Source organism: Artemia franciscana, unplaced genomic scaffold (genome assembly GCF_032884065.1).
Source record: "Artemia franciscana unplaced genomic scaffold, ASM3288406v1 Scaffold_1644, whole genome shotgun sequence".
NCBI classification, from domain to species: domain Eukaryota; kingdom Metazoa; phylum Arthropoda; class Branchiopoda; order Anostraca; family Artemiidae; genus Artemia; species Artemia franciscana.
In genome coordinates, this window is record NW_027062904.1 from 62,906 (window position 1) to 70,455 (window position 7,550).

General features: G+C 36.3%; 1 protein-coding gene across 1 annotated transcript in view; it reads right to left on the reverse strand.

Annotated features, from left to right (window-relative positions):
• LOC136042639 (uncharacterized) overlaps positions 1-7,494 on the reverse strand; it is a 53,002-nt gene extending 45,508 nt beyond the window's left edge. The window contains exon 1 of the mRNA XM_065727602.1: positions 7,400-7,494. The gene's annotated coding sequence lies outside the window, so the exon portion shown is untranslated. The remainder of the gene's footprint in view (positions 1-7,399) is intronic.
• Between the last annotated feature and the right edge of the window lie 56 nt (positions 7,495-7,550).

The following is a 7,550-nucleotide window of genomic DNA, read 5'->3' on the forward strand; positions in this document are numbered from 1 at the left end:
TCGTGAACAAAGTTACAGTACGAGTGATCTATTGTCGTATGTACAAAATAACATTTCCAAGTTAACGTCGGAACAAAAAGACATTTATGATACGATAATGCATTGTGTCGATAACAACGTTGGAGAAATTTTCTTTTTGGATGCGCCAGGAGGTACTGGTAAAATGTTTGCGATAAAACTGATTCTGGCATTGCGGGAGATTTCAGGCAAACATTACCTATAATACCTAGATCAACCCCTGCAGACGAAATAAATGCTTGCCTGAAAAATTCTTATTTCTGGGCACACGTAAAAACATTAAAATTAACTACAGATATGCGTGTCCGATTGCAAAACGAAGACTCTGGTCAAACATTTTCAGATCAATTGCTGGCAATCTGAAAAAGAAAGTTCCCAGTAGACTTAATTTCAGGACGTATACAACTACCTGCTGAATTCTGTAATTTAGTGACGTCCGAAAATGAATTGATTGAAAAAGTATTTCCGAATATTCTAAACAATTATAAAAATAGTAAATGGCTAAGTGAAAGAGCCATTCTTGCACCCAAAAATATAGACGTCCAAAAAATCGACAATATTGTTTTAACCAAGATTTGAGACCAGGCAGTCCTTTACAAGTCAGTCGACACAGTTTTGGAACCAAATGAGGCGGTTAATTATCCATCTGAATTTTTAAATTCCGTGGATCTTTCAGGGTTTCCACCACACGTGCTACAACTAAAAATAGGCGTACCAATAATACTGCTAAGAAATAGCAACCCACCAAAGCTTTGCAAGGGCACGCGACTCGCCGTAAAAAAACACAAAAAAAAACAATGGAAAAGGTAATAGAGGCCACAATCTTGACAGGGCCTTTTGAGGGTGAGGCTGTTCTTATTCCTCCCATTCCCATGATTCCAACGAATCTGCCTTTTCAATTTAAAAGATTGAGTTCCCAATTTGATTAGCATTTGCAATCACCATCAACAAAGCTCAAGGTCAATCATTAGAAAAATGTGGTATAGATCTTAATACTGATTGTTTTTCCCATGGACAATTGTACGTTGCATGTTCGAGGGTCAGTAAACCTGACAATCTATTTATATGCAGATACAATTGGACAACGAAGAATATTGTATATTCGCAAGTTTTACGCAGTTAATTTGTATTGTATCTATCTATCTATCTATCTATCTATATAAAACAATTTGTGTGTATGCATGTTCGTTTGTTTTTAAAAAGAGTGTTTGCATATGACGTCATTCTAAGTACATAAGGCTTTGTATTTGCACAGACAATGGGAAAGCCAATAATGTTGTATATTCGCAAGTTTTATGTAGTTCAAAACCCATATATATATCTATCTATATTCATAGGTGGTACACATGGACACAACTACAATGGCGCGTAACGACTTACGCGCGCGGGGGGGCTTGGGGGGGGGGGCGCGAAGCACCCCCACCAACTAGGTGTTGGGGTGACGCAAAGCGCCACCCCAACAGCTAGCATACTTTATAAGATATCAAGTGAATCCCATGACTATGTCTCATTCCATGTCAAGATAACCTGGTCTTCTACTAAGACCAGTAAGTAACTTGGCTTCCACTTCATTGACTATCCTATACCTCTGTGGCAATTCCCAAGGGTCTTTTTCCTTCTTCTAATACTCAGAAGAGCCCTGTTTATGTCAACTTCCCCAGTGTTTTTCTTTAAGTGGTTTCGCAATATAAATTAACTGTGACACTTTATAATCGGTCCTACAGCCTCTCTCCTTCAACTTTTGAAATCTCTTATAGGCACCTTTTCTTATTTTCTTCAATTTTCGCTTTACTGAGTTAGAACTAAAAACTCATGGCACCTGACTAGACATGAAAACTCAATAACTTCCCTTGAAAGCTCTGGTAGCATTGTAGTTGTCTTGTATTAAAATAAACTTGTTTGGAAACTAGGGAGTCTACATTAGACAGTTAGCATAAATGTTAGTCATTTGCCAATAAAAACTCTTTCTGCTACCAGGCTTGTTGTATGCAACGACAAAACTTTTCTTGATAAAGATACAATCCTTGTGACCTAAGTCAAATATCTTTTCCTGGAGGCAATGGTTGTATTGATAGCGCAAACCAGGACAAGATTTTTTGATCCGCTGGCATGGGTTGCCAAGGTCAAATATAAATCTCCTTAACGGAAAACACATCAGCATTCTCATCCTGTTCTGCATCTTCCCGGCCCAGAAATATAGTTAAATCAAGCAGCTTTCTTTTCTTGCTTCTATGTGTAATGATAAAAATATTTACATTTTCTCGAGAAAAATATACAGTATTTCGGGTTTTTCGAAAAAAAAAAACCATTAGTTATATTCAAACATCACGCTGGGGTAGCTGATCTTATGACAGCACGAGAGCTTACAGTCTCTTCTTTAACCTCTTGAAGGGTCCTTTCCTTTTTGTAAGGAAGAACTCCTATACTGTAAGCATACTCGTCAAAAGTGGAAGTGGAGGACCAGGAGCGTTGATTGGAAAATTAGGTTCATAGACGATGTTATGAAAAACCTTGCAACAGTCTCTAACACTAGCATCTCGACCATTTTTAAAAGAAAAATCTTTTTTTGTTAGTAAACAATAAAAAGTGCAGAAAAAGTATTCAGTAGAAGCAGGATAAAAAAAAGAAGTATTTTGTCCTCTATGTCCTGGCTCTATTGGGCAACCCTACTACATCTTTACTTATTATTTTCAACCAAAATTCCGTCTTAATACACGGGAGTTTCAGCAGTACGAGCCCGAAAGTAGTGACAGAATAATACTTTTAAATGGACTCCTATTCCTACTTTTAAACAGAGCCATATCCCATCATTCTATGACAGCCAGTAGGAGCATGTTACGTCATGTTACGTCAAAACCTACGACGGCCAGGACATCTTTACGGCAGGATTTCTTTTGTTGTTATGTAATAGGACTAGTTAGAGGGCCAAGAAAAAATATGTTACGTAATAGGTTTTGTTTACTTTTGGTTGTTACGCAAAAGAGTTTGTTTACTCTTGGTTTTTACGTAACCGGGATTGTTTACTTTTGAATGATACGTAATAGGGAATGTTAGAGTCCACTTGTCAAGCGGGGGAGATTTATTATGATATTTTTCCAGTTTCAACACGTTTCAAGACATTTAAAGACACTTTTAAGACATTTTTCCCAAGATATTTGTCAAAATGTGTCAAGACATTTTAAGAAAATATTTGACATTTTTCTTCAAGACATTTTTCAAAGAGTTTCAAGGCATTTCAAAACTTTTCATAAGACATTTTATTCAGGTCATTTTTTTCATGATTTCTTATCATGGAAGGCAAGATGAGAGAGACCTTCAGGTTCCACTAGTGAGGAACCTTCAAGTGAGGAACCAGTGAGGAACCAAGTGAGGAGACCCTAGCAAGAAGCTCAATCAGGATGAGCAAGAAGCGCATCCAATTCCAATGAAGCCCTAGCAATTAATTTCACTTGGGAGCCCTACCATCCAGTTCTATTGGGGGGCCTTACCATCCGATTTCACCAGGGCTCCTAACCTAAGCACTGATGCATAGGAACCATATAATCCGGAACCTTAGCATCCAATTCCATCGGAGACCCTAACATCCAATTATATCGATTCTCCGACCTAGCCACCGACGTCTCCAACACCCGAAATTACTGAGAGGGGGGGCTGGCATCCAATTCCTTCGGAGCCAAAGCATCCATTTTCATCGGATTTCTAACCTCACTACCAGGGGTAATAGCATCCAATTTTACTGGGGGATCTAGCATTCACTTCCATCGGAAGGCATAACATCCAGTTTTATCGGGGGCCCTAAGAAAACCACTGAGGCCCCTAGCAACCATTTCCATTGGGAAGCCTTAGCATCCAATTCCATCGAGGGCCCCCTATCCCGCGATTACACAGACAAAACATTTTTCAAGATGTTTCAAGACTTCTTTGAATGTCATGTAATAGGGGAATGTTTACTTATGTTACGGATGGGGGAATATCTACTTTTTTCTTATTATTTCATAAAATTCATTTTGTACGGTCAGGGCACACGCATAGAGAAGAAAAGGGAGTGTTGGAGATATCAACGACCAATTTATGACTCCAATAACATAGATTGAGCCTACTTGCATGATTTTGCTTCAAACAAGGCGAGATTCACCTGTCTTCCAATAAATAGAAAGTAGTGGTAGGAAGAGGACATACACAACACTAAAGGGGTAATGGGACCAATTTGCGGTTCCTAATAATATTAACTGATATTTTAGGCGAAATTAATGTTGAAGAAAAAACTAGTATAAATTGACCCATCGGTCCATGGTATCCACTTTTAGGCACCAGTTTGAGAAACAAATGAGGTCCTTGGTTAGTTTTTTACCATAGTCCTTACATAGTCTCTTTTTTCTGGTGTGTATAACTAAAAAGCATTTGTCATCCTTATAATTCCCTAAATCGTGAATAACTTCAAAATGGTGCAAGCTCTTCAGATAGTATTGACCAGCGTCAAAAAAAAAGAAATTGTATCTCTCTTAGTTTAGATATTCATTTCTTGCCTCAGTGCCAAATTTCTAATATTACTGTAAAGAAGGAAGCACTAGCAAACCTCCTTTTCCGTCATCAATGAGAAAAATATTCATGTTGGGATGCAAACGTGAAACCGTTTCTCTACCACAAACGCTCTTATGTGGATTTCTCTTTCTCAGGCGTAACACATATGAACCACTTTCAGATTTCTACTTGGATTTGAAGGGGGTGGGGGCATCTAAGGCTTGCCTACTTTGATCAAATTTTTCAGTTTGATTTGGCTTTTTGGTTATCTTTGAGCTGGGAGAGGGTGCTGTCGTCGATTTTTTCCCGGTTACAACCAACTCTACAAGTGATTGTGCATAGACTACATATGTACACTTCCTCTCACACCCTGTTAGCTCCGATTCAAGGATATGTAAAAACCATTGTTAGTTTCCCAGGCAAGAAAAATAAGAAAGCGATAAGATAAAATGTAGTTAAAGCCGAAAACGACCAGATGCACAAAGAAGCACAAATAATCTAAACCTACATCAGCGATCTGTACTTTTCAAATTCATATAAGAATGAAACAATTTGTTTAATCAGTAAAATAAGATTTCCTTTTAATAAACATATTTTCCTTATACCTTGCTGTTCTAATAATAAACTGTGGACATGTACAAAGACAGTTTCTCGCCCTCAAAGGCTTGCTTAGCAAAGTCTCTAAATTCATATGATTTTTAATCATGTTCTTTTTTTTCTGAACAATTTGACTGTTTTCGACATGTTTTTCAGAGCTACAACTCCTTTGGCTCTTTTTCGAATTAAATAAAAAAACTAGTTTTTTTAAACTGCAAGTAAGGAGCGACATTGAAACTTAAAACGAACAGAAATTACCCCATTTATAAAAGGGGCTGTTCCCTCCTGTTTTTTTTTTTTTTTTTTTTTTTTTTTTTTTTTTTTTTTTTTTAAGTACAGTTGTGACAGAGTCAAACTTTACCGCAAAGAGCGAGGCGTTGAGGATGGAACAGCCCCTTTCATATAGGGGTTATTTCTGTTTGTTTTAAGTTTTAATGTCACTCATTACTTGCAGTTTGAAAAACTTGGTTTTTATTTAATTTGTTAACATTTTTTAAATAATACATATTTTTATTTTCCACTATTTTATTTCCCATTCAAATACGGTGTAATTTCTGTTCCTTTTAAGTTTTAATAGCGCTCCTTACTAGCAGTTTAAAAACACTTCTTTTTATTTTGTTTAATTTCTTAACGTTTTTGAATTAATGCAAGTGGGTATTTTGGTTCTGCGCACATGAATAATTAATTCATGAACAATTAATTATTAATTGTTAGTAATAAATACACATACATTACGAATTAACTTATGTAACGAACTTCTATATTTTTTTGCATTTTATTAGGTATATGAGGAGGCGCGCCTCCTCGTCAATACCTCCCTTTTTACAGTAAAGCTTGAATTTTGTACCAAATCTTCAAGAATGACCCCTGAGTCACAAAGGACGTCGAATAAATAGTTGAAATTACTAAAAATATTTTAGCGTAAAAAATGAGGTATTACGATGAGGTAAACCCCTCATATGCGTAATAATTTTGTTCGTTTCAACTTTTAATGCTGCTCCTTACTTTCAGTAGAAAAAACTTTCCATATTTATTTGTTCATTGTTTTCTCAAATAATGCTAAGAAATCCTGCACCCCCTTCATCGAAATTCTCTTCACCCATGAGAAATTCCTCCTAGGAAATATCCTCCCACGCAAACCCGCCCCCTAAACCAAAAAATCCCCATGAAAACCTCTGTACACTTCCCAGTAACCATTACTATATGTAAACACAGGTTAAAGTTTGTAACTTGCAGACCCTCCCACGGGGACAGCAGGGAGTAAATCGTCCCAAAAGACGTAGTTATTAGGTTTTTTGACTATGGTGAATAAAATGGCTATCTCAGTATTTTGATCTGGTGACTTTGGGGAAATGAAGAAAGCGCGAGGGGGTCTAGGTGCCCTCCTATTTTTTTGGTCACTTAAAAATGCACTAGAAATTTTATTTTTCGTTAGAATGAGCCCTCTTGTGACATTCTACGACCACTGAGTCGATATGATCACCCCTGAAAAAAAAAAAAAAAAAAAAAAAAATAAGCACGCAACCGTGATCTGTCTTCTGGCAAAAACAAGTAAAATTCCACATTTTTGTAGATAGGAGCTTGAAACTTCTATAACAAGGTTATCTGATACACTGAATCTGATGGTGTGATTTTTGTTAAGATTGTATAATTCTTAGGGGGTGTTTCCCCCTATTTTCTAAAATGAGACAAATTTTCTCAGGCTCGTAACTTTTGATGGGTAAGATTAATCTTGATAAAACTTATATATTTAAATCAGCATTAAAATACAATTTATTTGATGTAACTATTGGTATCAAAATTCCATTTTTTTGAATTTCGGTTACTATTGAGCTGGGTCTCTCCTTACTACAGTTTGTTACCACGAACTGTTTGATTAAAGTGGATTTCCCACTCACTAAAGTGGGAATAAATTATTCACTAAAGAAGATTTTGAGATGACTTTCAAGAAAAGCAAGGAGTTAGCCTCTATTTGCATATGCGTAGATAAGCTTAGAAAATATTTAAAATACAGTCAAATAAACAGTGGTTTTGACAATCAGATTTTTACAACCGATCAGCAAGGATGACTTATTATTGTCATGAAATTGAAATTATTGAAGTTCCAAATTGAATTTGGTATTTACTTTTCTTTCTATATTATAGCAAAGCGGTAAGTGAGCCTGCTTAGCCTATGCTTATACTTGATAGTTTACTAAATAATCTAGGAGAACTGACTTTCCTGATAAGGATATTATACTACCGTAACTAATCAAAAACTTACTTCTTCACCATGAAAATACCAACTTTTTAAGGTTCCATTCGGTAGTTCTCGTCTCGACAAGCGAACATCATCTGCTAAAATAGAAGTAGAACTTTATAAAATTACACAGTTTAACACACAAGTTCAAATACAAGCCAAGTTACTCCATTCG